This window comes from Canis aureus, chromosome 27, assembly GCF_053574225.1.
Source record: "Canis aureus isolate CA01 chromosome 27, VMU_Caureus_v.1.0, whole genome shotgun sequence".
Taxonomy (NCBI): Eukaryota; Metazoa; Chordata; class Mammalia; order Carnivora; family Canidae; genus Canis; species Canis aureus.
Window position 1 is genome coordinate 39,875,895 of NC_135637.1, and position 16,096 is coordinate 39,891,990.

At 38.8% G+C, this 16,096-nt stretch overlaps 1 protein-coding gene and 1 long non-coding RNA gene across 6 annotated transcripts in view; one reads left to right on the forward strand and one right to left on the reverse strand.

The window, feature by feature from the left end:
• The window catches only part of PRKG1 (protein kinase cGMP-dependent 1), a 1,198,597-nt gene that overhangs the window by 819,776 nt on the left and 362,725 nt on the right, over positions 1–16,096 (forward strand). The gene's annotated exons all lie outside the window — the stretch shown is intronic.
• Positions 697–15,723, reverse strand: LOC144299338 (uncharacterized). Its single transcript, XR_013366041.1, has 4 exons — positions 15,437–15,723; positions 12,772–12,966; positions 1,851–1,943; positions 697–952 (listed from the first exon to the last, which is right to left on the reverse strand). It is a non-coding gene; the product is annotated as an uncharacterized LOC144299338 (long non-coding RNA).

The following is a 16,096-nucleotide window of genomic DNA, read 5'->3' on the forward strand; positions in this document are numbered from 1 at the left end:
GTGGAAAGATACAAGTGACATAGAAGAAGGGGTGTTTATATCGCTGGCTCCTCCCTCCCTAGAAACTATCCAAATGGCTGATACTACATAGTACTCAGTTTTGTTTTTCCCTCTATTGATTGAGGCTTTGATATTGCTTTGGGCTCTTCTGATAGCTTTATTTAGGATGAATTTTCTCCCAGAGAGGGGTCATCGTCAATCCTTCATGCCAATAGCCTTCTGAGCACCATCCTACCAATCTTCCACACTGTTTGGGCATGTATGAGTACTGAGACCTATAAGATAGTTTTTTTATTAAAAATTTATTTTAGGGAATGTGAGTGGGACGGGGGGGATGGGCACAGGCAGAGAGAATCTCAAGCAGACTCCCCCTCCCCCTGAGTGCAGACCTAACACAGGTCTCCATCTCAGGACTCAGATCATGACCTAAGTTGAACTCAAGAGTCAGATGCTCAAATGAGTCACCCAGGCATCCCTATAAGACATTTTAAGTGTGGGGTACCGTCCCATCAGCAGCATTTTCTGTAAATTCAAATACCTTGTATGTTCCAACCTCATGTGACTCCACGGTAGAGGTAATCATGACTTCACCCATGGGGTGAGCAGGACATTGTCACTTAGCAGAGGAAACAAATAGTCGGCACTGCATCTGTGCTATTAAACTATCATATTAACCAAACAACCACTTGATGGATTAACATTTTTTTACTTCCCCCGGAGTTGTTTTGGAGTTTTTAAAGGACACAGGTGTTTTCTCGGAGAGAAAATTGGCAGCATGTTCCCACTGGCAGGTCTGTGTGTCAAAATGGAATTGGTTGAGGTAATGAATGTCCTTTGAAATGAGCCTGTTGTGTTTATAGGAACTTTTTAGGTATGATTATGGCTCTCTACGACCTCATCATCTTCCTGTCATTTGTCCGTTTGACCTTCCAGGTGCTAGGATGCCTTAAGACTGTCAGAGGAAATAAACAGGTTTATATATATATATATATATTTGGGCATGTATGAGTACTGAGACCTATAAGATAGTTTTTGAACTATATATATATATATATATATATATAGTGCTCAATTATTAAAAAAAAACTTCTTAGGAGAAAAGACATTCTAAAACAGAAAAAGGTTGTTTTTTTTTGTTTTGTTTTGTTTTGTTTTAAACCAATTTCCTGAAACTCCAATGTTCTTTCCTTTTTTGGGGGGGGGAAAAAAAGGCAGCATTGCCACTTCCAAATATCATTCATGTAAATAATAAGAATTAGGATGTTCTACCAAAAACTGGCCAGTAGCAGTGATAGTTTTGTGTGAATGAGTCATAGATTATGACACAAGTTTATATACAGAGGAGACAAGTAAATACGCCGTCACCGAGATTATTTCTGTGCCCTAAATCACACAAAATGTAGTGACTTCAAACCCCAGGCCTCTCAGGATTGTCTGGGTTGACTGGACTCCTTGGTCCAATCCTATGCCCCCCTTGGTGTCATTGGGGTCACATCCCCATTTGGAATGTCCAAGGTGGCCTCGTGTCCTCCAGAATCTCTCTTCAAACCACCAGTCACTCCACAGTAATCAAGGCTGAGCTTTGTGACAGCTTATCTGCTGGCTTAAAAGAGTCAAGGTCTTTAACACTTAGGTCATGAACTGGTTTTTTTGACCCCATTCTTGGGTCAAAGCAAGTCACTAAGTGAGCCTAGATTCAAAGAGAGGAGAATCAGCTCCCCCGTCTTGATGGAGGAGGCGCGGTGGGGAGTTTGGACCTCTCTTGGGCTCACCTCAGAGATACTGATGGACTCGTCTATGTAGGAACTGAGACTCCCCTGTGTGGGGGGAGCGGGCTCTTGGGGACGTACCTGCATCTCCATCGATTGCTCCAGCTTCACTACTGACAAGCCATCGTGGTCTTGGCCATGTTTCTTCCCATCTCCATGACTTACTCTTCTCGTCTGTAAGATGGACATCGTGATGGTAGTTGTTTCACATGTAATTCAGGAGTTTCCACAATTACCATGTTAGTGTAGATAAAGTTGTTAGAACGGGTTAACGTGTGAAAGGACAAACAGCAGTGCCAGGCACATAACGACTTAGAGGGTCGCCATTGTTAATACTAAAGGGAAAGCAAAGCCGAGGGGGACGGGTGGGATGAGGCTGCTCGGCTCTTCCATGGCAGATTGTCACAGCGGCAGAGAATGAAATTGCCTTAGAATGTGTTTTCTTATCAAACCAGACAAAGGTTCCTGCAAAATATCACGGACTTGCTTTTTAATAAGCTCTCTGGAAACATTTTACGACCATGTTACGTGGATCTACAGGATCCACTTTCCATTCTGCGTTCTTCTGGCCCTGAGGTGACCACTGCCATGGCCCATCATGCCTGGACACCTCCCCACTGCCTGGACTCCCCTTTTATTCTCTCCTGTCAATACCTACGCTCTAGCCACATCAGGTCACCTGTGGTTCCCACATGGGGTGTGCTGTTCCTAGTTCCAGGGATGCTCACATTCTGCTCTTTTAAAGCCCAACCATGATCTGTTTCTTCCTCGTCGGCCTAGGTCCGTCCAGTTCTCTTCCTGACCTCTTCTCTCATCCTGAACCTGGGCACGTGTTTTCTTTCCTCCTTGCTCCCAAACCATATGGTTACTTCTTTTATAAGAATCCATCCCAGTTCTGAATGTCTAATACTTCTCCATCTCCATAAGTTCCCTGAGCTCGTGAGTCTGTTTTTTTTTTTTTTTTTGGTCCTTCTGAATTGTCAAAACTCGGCACAGCGCCACAGAGCCTGTGGCATCGTGTGTATAGGTTAACTGCCCAGGTGAGATTTCTCAGTGTGTTCCAAAGCTACAGCTCTTCACAGAGCAAGAAAGAACCCAAACTTACTCCTTGACAACATGAATTATATAGATGTTATTATGAGATTGTCATAATCTATTTTTTTTTCAAATTAGTCTTTTTTTAATGAAGTTTTAGATTCCAGTGTAGTTCACCTACGGCATTGTGTTAGTTTCAGATGTCCACGAGAGTGATTTAATAATTCTGCACCTTACGCAGCGCTCATTGTGACGAGTGTACTCTTACTCCCTTTGGACTCTTTCCCCCATCCTCCACCCACCTCCCCACTGGTGACCATCCATGTGTTCCCTGGAGTTAAGAGTCTTGCTTTGTTTCTTTCTCTCCCCACCCCCCACCCTTTGCTACTTTGTTCACTTGTTTCTTAAATCCCACATATGAGTGAAATCATGTGGTATTTGTCTTTCTCTGGCTGACTTATTTCATTTAGCATGATACCTTCTAGCTGCATCCATGTTGCTGCAAATGGCGAGATTTCATTTTTTTTTGTAGCTGAGTAATCCATTGTATCTATGTAGGTGTGTACACACACACGCACCCAACATCTTTATCCATTTATCTATTGATAGACACCTGGGCTGTTTCCATAATTTGGCTTATGGTAAATAATATCACAGTAAACACAAGTTCATGTTTCCCATCGAATTAGTGTTTTTATATTTTTGGGGGGTAAATCACTAGTAGTGCAATGACTGGATTTAGGGTAGCTCTATTTTTAACTTTCTAGGGACCCTCCATACTGTTTTCCACCGCTGCTGCAGCAGTTTGCCTTCCCACCAACAATGCGAGAGGGTTCTTTTTCTCCACATCCTTGCAAACACCTGTTTTTTTTTTTTTCTTGTGTTGTTGATTTTAGCCATTCGGACAGGTGTGTGGTGACATGTCATTGTGGTTTTGATTTGCATTTCCCTGATCAGTGATGTAGAGCATCTTTTCTCGGGTCTGTTGGCCATCTGGGTGTCATCTTTGGAGAAATGTCTGTTCCTGTAATCTTCCCATTTTTAATTGGATTATTTGGGCGGTTTTTTGAGTATTGAGTTGTAGAAGTTCTTTATATATTTCAGATGTGAACCAATTATTGGATGTGTCATTTGCAAATGTCTTTCCCTATTCAGTAGGTTGCCTTTTAGTTGCGTTGATTGTTTCCTTTGCTGGGCAGAGGCTCTTTATTTTGATGTGGTCTTGCAGTTTTTACTTTTGCTTTTGTTTCCCTTGCCTCAGGAGACCTATCTAGATAAATGTTGATACAGCCGATGTCAGAGAAATTATAGCCTGTGCTCGCTTCTCGGGTTTTTATGGTTCTTGGTCTCACATTTTTAGGTCATTAATCCATTTTGAGTTTATTTTTCTGTATGATGTAAGAGAGTAGTCAAGTTTCCTTGTTTTGCATGTCGCTGACCAGTTTTCCTAACACTGTTGAAGAGACTTTCTTTTTCCCATTGCGTAGTCTTGCCACCTTTGTCAAAGAGTAGTTGATCATATAACTGGATTTATTTCTGGGCTCTCTATTCTGTTCTATGCGTCTATTTTTGTGCCAATACCATACAGTTTTGATTACTACAGCTTTGTGACATCACTGGAAATCTGATCGTGGTGCCCCAAGCTTTGTTCTTCCTTTTCCAAATCAATCCTGCGATTCTGGGATTTCGTGGCTCCATAAAAACTCTAGGATTGTTTGTTCTGGTTCTATGAAAAGTGCTGTGGATATTTTGATACAGATTGCATTAAATCTGTACATTTCTTGGAGTAATACAGACATTTTCACAGTATTAATTTTTCTAGCCTATGAGCATAGAAATCTTTCCATTTCTTTGTGTCACCTTCAATTTCTTTCATCAATGTTTTATAGTTTTCAGAGTACAGATCTTCGACCTCCTTGGGTAAGTTTATTCCTAGATATTTTACTGTTTTAGTACAATTTAAGTAGGATTGTTTTCTTAATTTCTCTTTGTGCTACTTGATTATTACTACACAGAAATACAACACATTTCTGTATATTGATTTTGTGACTTTACTGAATCCATTGATCAGTTCTAATAGTTTTTGGTGGAGTCTTTAGGTTTTTTTCTTTTTTATAGATAATATGTCATCTGCAAATAGTGAAAGTTGTACTTCTTCCTTTGGATGTCTTTTATTTTTCTTCTCTGATTACTGGGGTGAGGACTTGCAGTACCATGTTGAATAAGAGTGGTGAGAATGGACATCCTTGTCTTGTTCCTGACCTTAGGGACATCCTTGTCTTGTTCCTGAGTTTTTCCCCATTGAATATGATGTTTACTGTAGGAGTTTCATACTAAACCTTTATTATGTTGAGGTATGTTCTTTCTAAACCTACTTTGTTGAGAGTTTTTATCATGAATGGATGTTGAACTTTGTCAAATCTCTTTTCTGCACCTATTGAAAGGATAATATGGTTCTTTTTTTAAAGATATTTTTTAAAGATTTTTAAAATTTATTTATGATAGGCAGAGACAGAGGCAGAGGGATAAGCAGGGTCCATGCAGGGAGCCTGATGCGGGACTCGATCCCAGGTCTCCAGGATCACACCCTGGGCCAAAGGCAGGTGCTAAACCACTGAGCCACCCAGGGATCCCTGGATAATATGGTTCTTATCCTTCCTCTTATTGATGTGATGTATCACACTGATTGATGTGCAAATACTGAACCACCCTTATATCCCAGGAATAAATTCCACTTGATCATGGTGAGTGTTATTTTTTTTTCAATGTATTGTTGGATTCAGTTTGCTAGAATTTTGTTGAGGATTTCTATATCTGTGTTCATCAGAGATATTGGCCTATAGTTTTCTTTTTTTATGGTGTCTTTATATGGCTTCGGTATTAGGGTAATAGTGGCCTCATAGAATGAACTTAGAAGTTCTCTCTCTCTCTCTCTCTCTCTCTTTGAAATAGTTTGAGAATAGGCATTAACTTTTCTTTAAATGTTGGTAGAATTCACCTGCAAAGCCATTTGGTCCTAGACTTTTGTTTGTTGGAAGTTTTTTTGTTTATTTATTATTTTTATTACTGATTCAATTTCATTGCTAGTAATTGGTCTGTTCAAATTTCTGTTTCTTGCTTCAGTTTTGGGAAGTTACATGTTTCATCCATTTTTTTTCTAGGTTTTCCAATTTATTGAAATATAGTATTTCATAACATTCTCTTAAAACTGTATTTCTGTGGTGATAGTGGTTATTTCTCTTTCATTTGTGATTTTTGTGTGTGGGGGTGTGTTTGATTTTGTTTCTTTTTGTTCTGTTTTGTTTTTTATGAGCATGGCTAGAGGTTTGTCAATTTTGTTGATCTTTTCCAAGAACCAGCAGCTCTCATTGCTCTGTTCTATTGTTTTGTTGTTTTAGTTTCTATCAATTATTTCCGTTTTTTTTTTTTTTTTTCCTTCTGCTGGCTTTAGGGTTTGTTCATTATCTTTCTAGCTCCTTCAGGTGTATAAGATGGGTTGCTCATTTGAGATCTATCTTGCTTCTTGAGGTAGGCCTGTATTGCTATATACTTCCTCTTTAGGATCACTTTTGATGAATTCCAGAGGTGTTGGACCATTCTGTTCATTTTTATTTGTTTCCATATGCTTTATTTCTTTTTTGATTTCTAGATTGACCCATTCATTGTTTAGTAACATGTTATCTAACCTCCATATATTTGTGCTCTTTCCATATTTTTTCATGTGGTTGATTTCTAGTTTCATAGCATTGTGGTCAGAAAAGATGTATGGTATGACCTCAGCCTTTTTGAATTTGTTGAGACTTGTTTTGTATAATATGTGATATCTTCTGGAAAATATTCCATGTACATTTGGAAAAAAAAAATGTATTCTGGTGTTTTGGGGTTAAATGTTCTGAATATGTCTATTCAGTCTGGTCCAGTGTGTCATTCAAAGCTACTGTTCCCTTGTTGATTTTCTGTTTGGATGATATATTCATTGTGTAAATTAGGTGTTTTATTATTATTGTATTATCAATTAGTTCCTTTTTGTTTGTTAATATTTTATGTGTTTGGGGGCTCCCATGTTGGGTACATATTTACAATTATATCTTCTTGTTAGATTATCCTCTTCATTGCTATATAGCATCCTTTTTTGTCTCTTGTTGCAGTCTTTATTTTAAAGTCTATTTTTTCTGATATAAATATTGATAAATTGACTTTCTTTTGACATCCTTTTGCATGATAAATATTTTTCCGTCCCCTCACCTTTTTTTTTTTTTAAAGTTAGTCCCCTCACTTTCAATCTGTGTGCATCTTTCATTCTGAAATGGATTTTTTTTGTAAGCAACATAGAGATAGGTCTTGTTTTTTTTTTTTTATCCACATTGTCACTCTGTGCCTTTTGATTGAAGCATTTATTCCATTTTCATCCAAAGTAATCATTGATAAATATATATTTATTCCTATTTTCTTGTTTTGTTGTTATTTTTGTTGCTTTTCTCTGATCATTTCTTGCTGTCTTTCATGGGTTGCTGGCTTCTGATATACTTGGATTCCTTTCTCTTTATTCTTTGCATATCTATTACTGATTTTTGATTTGTGATTAGCATTAGGTTTGTATAGAACACCTTCTGCAAATAGCAATCTATCTTAAGTTGATGAGTGCTTGAGAGTGAACCCATTCTTTACCTCTCTTCCCAACACATTTTAGATCTGTCATATCATATTTTATATCCTTTTATTTTCTGAATCCTTTGACTGATTTTTACATAAATACTATTTTTACTGTTCTTGTGTGGCTCTCACTTAGGGTCTTTCCTTTCCAATCAAATAATCCCCTTTAATGTTTCTTAGATAGCTGGTTAGTGGTCATGAATTCCGATAGTTTTTGTTTGTCTAAGAAACTCTATCTCTTCTTCTATTTTGAAGGATATCCTTGTTAGATAGAGTATTCTCTATTTCCTTTCAGCACTCTGAATATATCATGCCACTCTCTTCTGGCCTTCAAAGTTTCTTCTGAAAAATTTGCTCCTAGCCTCTAAGGTTTCCCTTGTATGTAAATTCCTCTAGCTGCTTTTAATGTTTTTTTTTTTTTCTTATTACTTTTTGCCATGTTAATTACCATGTGTATTGCTATGGCCTTCCTTAGACTGAATTTTGAGAGGGGATCTCTGTGCCTCTGGGGTATGGGATTTTATTTCTTTGCCCAGAGTAGGGAAGTTTTCAGGTATTATTTCTTCAGAGAAATTTTATGTGCCCTTTTCTCTCTTCTTCTGAGATCCGTATAATGCAAATGTTACTATACTTGATGGAGTCACTGAGCTCCGTAAGACTGTCTCAATTTGCATTACTCTTTTTAATCTTACTTGCTCAGCTGGATTACTTTCCATTATTCTACCAGGTCATTATATTTTTCTGCTTCCTCGAGCCTATTTATTCCATCAAGAGTATTTTTGCTTTCATTTATTGAGTTCTTCATCTAATACTGGTTCTTTTTTTATGTTTTCTATCTTTTTGTTGAGGGTCTCACTCATGTCTTTCACTCTTTTTCTCAAGTCCAGTGAGTATCTTCATGATCATTACTTTAAATTTTCTATTAGACATATTACTTATGTGTTTCACTTAGGGCTCTTGCTGTGGGTTGATCCCATTCTTTTATTTAGGACATATTTGTCTCCTCATTTTGTCTAACTCTGTGTCTATTTTCTGTGTTTCTTTCTGTTAGGAAGGTCATCTACGTTTCCTGATCTTGATTTTTTTTTTTTTATGACCTAGCTACACAGAGCTTTAGCAAAAGGCACCCATTAGTGTCAACACTCCCCTGACTTCAGACTCTGATTTGAACCTTAACCTAATCTCCAATAACTAAAGTATATTAACATCAGCAGGTTGACTTATTGGTTCTCTCATTTAGTTAAGGTAATGACCTTATAAAGAGACCCTTTAGTAACTGGCAGCACAGTGTCCATTGTTCCTTAAGACCTGGTGCTTCAGGCAGTGTCTCCTATGTGTGTTGTGTGTGCCCTATTGTGCTCTGGCTGTTTTTTTTCCTCCACTCCAGTCATTTGCAGTGGCTCTGTTCCTGTTATGGGCAGCTTTTGGTCCCTGGCTGGGATGGGGTGAATTTCAATAAAATACACACTAGTCTGCTTGCTAAATGAGACATGGAACTGCCATTGCCAGGACTAAGCTGGCCCGTGTAGGTCTGCTAAGTGCATATGGGTGGGGTGTACACTTTAAAACAAGGTGTACTTCAGGCTTCTGTAGCACCTACAGCCACAGCTGCTGCCAGGAGCAAAACCTTGCAGAATGTGTGGGTTGGGAGCAGTGGTGCTAGTGAGGTCTGCCTGGTTTTTGGAAGGGAAGTAGACCGCAGTAGCAGCACTGAGGTGAGTGTGACTGGCAAGGGGACTCCACCCAAGTGCATGGGCAAGGCCATGGGGTGGCGCTTGTTGGAAGCAAGTTAGGTACCAGGTATGGACATTGTACTGGTTCCTGCAGGTGGTTGTTGTTTATGCTGGGGGAACAGGGGAGGGAATGGAGCCTTGCCAGCTCTTCTGTTCCTAAAGGGGTCTCTCTGAGATCCCTGTCTCCCCAGAACTTGCCCTGTGATGACTAAATCACTCCCCCATTTGCCCCCAGGGTTTTTTCAACTGCTTTATATATGCTATATCTGAGGGACTGTTTGGTGTGCTGTCTCTTTAAGGGCAGGGACTCAGCTTTCTAAGTCCCTCTAAGTCACAGAGCCAAGCCTGCTGATTTTTAGAATTCCAGACTTTAAGTCACGCTGGTTCTAAGAAGTCACAAAATTTGGCCGCTCTCACTTTCAAAGCCAAATGCTGTGGGGGTTTGTATTCCCTGGGCAGGCTCCCTGGTGTGATAGTCTGTTTCTCATCCTCCACCACACTCCAGGCTCCCTCCTATGTGCGGTTGGCCACAGTCTGTTTAGGTCTCAAATTGCATTTTCACCCTTCCTACATTCTTCCATGTGGCCTCTTCTCACCTTTGGTTGTAAATTTCATTCTGCCCGTCTTTGGGCTGTTATCTGGGTTATTTAGGCTTGTGAGGTTATCTAGTTGTATCCTTGATGAAGAGATCTCAGTGTCCTCCTCTGCCATCTTCGAGCCAACACTGCAGCCTTTTAGAATATCAACTTTTGTCACTTAATCTGAACCATTTAAGAATCCAAAAGTGGAACTATTAGAATTTATACCTGTACATTTTCTTGAAGGGTTTTTTAAAACAAATTTTGAGGGCCTATGAATTTGTAGAACTTCTTGTGTGAGATGGTTTGGTTTTTCATGTCAATTTGCGGATGTTAATTACACTTTAGTTGTTGGAGATATAGGTTAAGGTTCAAATCCGTCTGAAGTCAGGGGAGTGTTGGTGCTAATAGGCTGCATTTTGCTAAAGCTCTGTGTAGCTAGATCATAAAAAAAAATCAAAGAGTTTATTGGCATCTGTTTGACAACTTAGATTTGTCAAACTAAAAGTATTGGCAATAAAATAGTCTAATCAAGGAAAAGTATACATCTTGTCTTCCAGCAATCTGTACTCTGACATGTCAGCCAAAAGCATTACTACTACTACGGCCCAGGATTTCATGACCCTTGCTACCTGGTAGATTTACTTCTCTACCCCTGGAACATTTGTAGGTTGATAATAGAAGCAGCTTCACTTACTGAAAGGGCCACTGGCTGTTCTAATGGTAGCTTCACCCTAAACAGAGCAGGGGAACATAAAATGTGGGGGAAGGGTGGCGGCAGACATAGTGATAGTATCAAACTTATGTTTAACTTTCCAAGGTGTACTGGGTCAACAATCTGAGATTTTGGCAAATGAATTCCAGGCACTAGTTGGCCGAATTTCCACAGAAGCACCAGCTCTGGATTTGAATCCAGGTTCTTTCACTTAGACCCAGAGAGATAAAGTTATTTGTGAGTGGTCTTAGGTCCCATCTTTTTGTGTGCATGAGGTGGATAATGAGAGAATCTAAAGAATGATTGAAGAGTAAAGTAAGTTAGTTTATATAAAACTCTATTATCTCCATTGCACTGCTGAGAAAACAGACTCAGGTTAATTAACTTGTTCAAAGTTGCATGGTTACTAAGCAACATGGCTGAGACTTATTATACTGTGCTTAGCACATATTAAGAACTAATTTAAAAAATGCTGGGAATGTAGACATATGGTCATATCTTAAAAAGATACCATTAAGTTTGATTTGACATTTAATATCATCTTATAGGCCTCTCACGTTTATGATTATAGTTAAAATAACAAATTTTAACGATTGCAAAAATATGTGAAGTCTGAGCTAAAATTATTAAACATATAAAGATAATAAAATATAATGGTACTTTAATTGCTGTTATAAAGTGAGAGTGAGAGTGACCTAATTTTCCCCCAAAATAATTGATTCTCTTATGCTTACTGCTGTGTCAATTTATTTCTTTGAGCCCTGATAGATTTAGAGGGCCCTCTACTCAGCACCCACTCTCATCTTTCTTATTGATCTTCTCAAATTCCCGCATGTCTTATCCAAGTCACTCCTTTGGATGATGCTCAGAAATCAAAATGCAAATCTGAAGAGATAATATATTGACCCATCATTGCTTAACAGATATCATAGGATAAACTAATTTGTCAGTTTATATAGTCCATTGCCCAACTGCAAAAATGTCCTACATGGCATTTATTCAATTGGTCACATAATAAATTGAGGAAGTATGCGTCAATTTAGGATTAAGCTGTTACTAGCTTGTCTGAAAGTTAATACTTAGGATAATCGAAGGAACATACACCGTTGTATAAATTGTTTTATATCTTTTTTGGTAGAAGGTGCGTCGTTCATGAATTAAATGAAATAAAGTTTGTAAAGCTGTTAGCAGGAGAGCAGGTCACCAATTATGATGAATAAATGTTAGTGATGGTTATAATTATTGTTAAAGGAAGAAAAGCACTTGATATACAAGTGCTTGATAACCACTCTTAACTGTGGTATGTATGAAGCCACTTAAAATGTGAGCAATAATAACAATTAATAATACTATGTGTATGCTATGTGCCAAATCCTCTGCTAAAAGTTTTAATATATGGGTCATATAACTTTACCCAGGATTAGATGGTAGAACTAGGATTAAGCTTTATAATTAAGGTGAAACTCTTAAAAGTCATGAATTTTACTCTTTTATTGACTTTCAATCCTTAATAGCAAAACTACTTTATCAAAGGTTCCAATAAATTGCCATGGTTTTTTGAGAATGGAGGTTTACTTCTCCACATTCTTATGCTTTCTAAAATTTTACTATGAAATCAAAAAAGAAAATCTCTTGGTAAAGAATGGATTTAAGAGTGATATGGAATAAAGCAAAAGACCATTTTGCTTGCATTCCAGAAAGAGGCACTTGTTAAACAATTGTGTTCAGAAATTATTTCCTGAGAGGAAAAAGTAGAGGTTTTGTTTGAAAAATTCAAAATGATATTGGGAGAGAATTTGTATCAAGAATTCATATGTAAAAGATGTTCTACAGAGTGACCTTTGAATCCTGTTCTCTACTTAGATTATAGACTTCTAAATGAGGGTTTGTATTTACTAACTTTCTTTTAATCTGTATTTCCAAGTCAACGTAAAAAACAACATTTAGTAAGATCTTTGGCTCTGTGACCTGGCTTGACTGTTCCATCCCTTCTGTTTTATTAAAACAGTTACAGATACCCTTGGATTGATTTTTGAAAGGTAAAACATTTTTTTTTATTCCACAAACTTTGAGCGCCTGCCATTTGCCAGACACTAAGCTGGAGGAGTTGGACACTATACTTGACCTCAAGATCCTAATAGACTTGGGTAGGGGTTGGTACACTTTCCCTTACAGAGCCAGATAGTAATTACTCTCAGCTTGCAGACCATACAGACTCTGTTGCATCTACTCTGCCATCGTGTCATGAAAGCAGCTGGAGAGAATCTTTACACTAGTAACATGACTACCTTCTATTAAGATCTGACGTCCAACGATAGGTGGTGAGCCAGTGGGCTGTGGTTTGCTGAATTTCGAGTGAGGCAGATAAATAAACTGATGAGCATAAACCTAGAATCACTATGATGGAGGTAGACCCAGGGCACCTCAGGAGCACAGATGAGAGACATCCAGACCGTCTGCCTTTGTAGATGTGTCTGCAGAGTCTACACATTGTGGGATAAAGACAAGGGGGAGATTAGGGAGATGGCAGTCGAGGCTTTCAGAGAAGATTATGACTGAGTTTCATCATGGAAATGAACGACTCACCATGAGACCATGGTAAAGTCTATTGTATGTCAAGCCTAGGGACTCATGAATTCCATCACCTTAATATAAACTTATGATTCCAAACTATGTAGCGTGGATACTTAGTTACTCAATAAATTAATAGATAATCTTGAATTAAGGGATTACCTTTTTGAAAAAGTTGGGCGATACTCTTTTCCCTTCCCAGTTAACTTTCTAGTTTTTTTTTTTAAATAAAGACCTCGATACGTAAAGAAGATTTTTAAATCTCTATAGCTCAGAATTTCCTCATTCATCTATGGAATCCTTCTTGTGTGGAATGTCTATTAACATATTTTAGAGACCGTGTGTTAAATAGAATGGTTTTGGAAGCAGCCATAAACCAAGGGTGCAGAGTCCTGCATTCCGTTTGTCTACGCACAAGCAGCTAAGCTCCAGAAGCACTCCACATAGATGGCTGTTCAGTGTTGCAGTTACCAGATAATAGGTATCCAGCCCCTGGGAGATGGAAATTGGAGCAAGTCACAAGGATTTTGAGGTTTTAGGCAGAACGACTCACAAACTCAACTGGTAAATGGGAACATTATGAAATTATAGAGTGATGATTCTAAATCTTGGGCGGTATCACCCCTAGAGGTCGTTGGCTTGTCCCCATGACATTTCACAGGTAGGAGCCAGAGATGCTAAGTGTTCTGCACGACACAGGACCCTGCTGCAGAGTGAAGATGCATCATAGCCACATGTCAGGGGCATCTTGTGGAGAAGCTCTGCTAAAAGGAAGGCGCAGCCTCTGGGGACAAGGAATAACACCTCCCAAGATTCAAAAGATTGAGTAGACTCTCTGGGCAGAAACTTTTAGGCTGATTATCATTAGTACGTTAAACATTTAAAAGGTTATATGCTGCTTTTTCGTCTTAACAATCGGACATAACTTGTCGAATTCCATAAAAACCCATCCGATGATATTTTTGCTCAGGCACAGGCTGTTGTAAGATTTACAGAGCAAAGATAAGGTACACTCTGATCCTCCAAGTTTGCCACAGGGATGGATACTATTAGGCATTTCAGAGGTAATTTAATAAAGTGTGTCATTAGTGCCTCACCTCCTCGTGATCATTGTGATAGAAGCACCGGAGTGACCTTAGTTCTGATTTTGAAAGTAGCCCTTCAGTGGATTCTTTTTTCCCCAAAAGCTATTCTAAGAGATTTTAAAGAAGACTCTGGAGGTCAATAAATAATTTTCTTTTCTGAATTTTTCTTGAGTAAATAGCCTCAAGGAAATATTCCTGTGGTCTCTGAAATATAACAAGCAGAAGATCTTTGGCGCAGAGCAGGGTTGCCATAAATAAAGCACCTGTTTTGAAATATAAGAGGGAGCCCATTGTCTGGGCTGAGGTGGTGTCTCCCAGGGTGAAACGGGTGACACGCAGAGAGGGGGTGGGCTGAGTTTCACCTTCCACTTATCCCCAGGCAAGTGCCCTCGGACTGTGCAAACGGTGCACCCCTGGCTCAAAACCATGACCACTTCACCGTATTTGGCTTCATTGCATATATTCCTTCGATTTGCATGCTTCTGAGTACCTACTACGTGACACACTCTATGTTAAGTGTAGTATTATGTAAGCTAAATGGTAGATCCTTTTAACTGGGTGCTTGCCTGATACTAGCTTCTTTGCTAAGTGCTCATACTTATTAATCCAACCGCTCCAGGAGCTAAGTAACTTCTGTTGTTGTATTCTGATTTAAAAAGCTAAAGCCTATTGTTTTTTTTTTTTTTAAGATCTTATTTTTAAGTAATATCTACACCCAACATGGGGCTCAAACTTAACAACTGTGAGATCTCAAGAGTTGCATGCCCTGCCGGCTAAACCAACCAGGGGCACCTAAAGCTGGCTGGCATTACATAACTTGCCCGTGGTTACATAGCTGGAAGTGAGGGCACTGGGATTCAAAACCAGCTTTTATCCCTGATCCTAAATTCCCTGCTATTAACTGTTGCACAGTAGGGGTTTTGATGCATTATTATGTTAGTGGGAGGGGGGAAGATATTTCAGTACCTGGTTATAACACAAGGGTGGCAGGTGCTGTTCAGGAGGGAGGGAGGGAGTCATACTGAGATAAAGAAAGTTATCGGGGACCATTTCCTGGAAATCTCTGAGCTGAGTCTTAAAGAAGTTGACACAAACATATGGGAATTCAGACTGACAAATCCAAACCACAATGAGGTATCTCCTCACACTTGTCAGGAAGGCTATTATCAGAAAGGAAGAAAAGTGTTGGCAAGGATGTGGACAGATTTTGTGAAGGGAATACAAAATGGTGTTGCTGCTATGGAAAACAGTATAGAGGTTCCTCAAAAAGTTTAAAAAAAAAAAAAAAAGGAACTACCTTAGATCCAGCAATCGTATTTCTGGGCATTTATCCAAGAGAATCAGGATTTCAAAGAGATAACACTCCCATGTTGCAGCACTAGATACAATAGCCAAGATGTGGGAACAACTTAAAAATCCCTTGACAGGTGAGTGGATAAAGAAACTGGTAGATGCACACAGTGGAATATGGTTCAGCTTTAAAAAGAAAAAGGAAGTCTAGCAATAGGCACCAACACGGAGGAAGCTCGATGGTATTGAGCTAAGTGAACCAAGCCAATCATGGAAAGACAAAGGCTGCATGATTCCACTTCTATCAGGTACTAAAATAGTCAAATTCATAGAATCAGAATGTGGAACGGTGGTTGCCAAGGGCTAGGACAGAGGGAAAATGGAGAGTTCTAATCAGCAGGCATAAAATTTCAGTTAAGAAAGATGAATAAGCTCTCCAGTTTTGCTGTGCAATATTATTTCTATAGTTAAGAACAATGTGTCATACACTAAAGAATTAGTTGAGGACAGATTTCATGTTAAGTGCTCTCACTACATAAATTAAAACATAATAATTAAACACAGCAAAATAACATAGCACAGTAATATAATAGGACATAGGTGGAACAGGTTGGCTGTACTTCAGAAAATAAACTGGACTAGGTTTGTGATTCTTAGTGGTTATTTG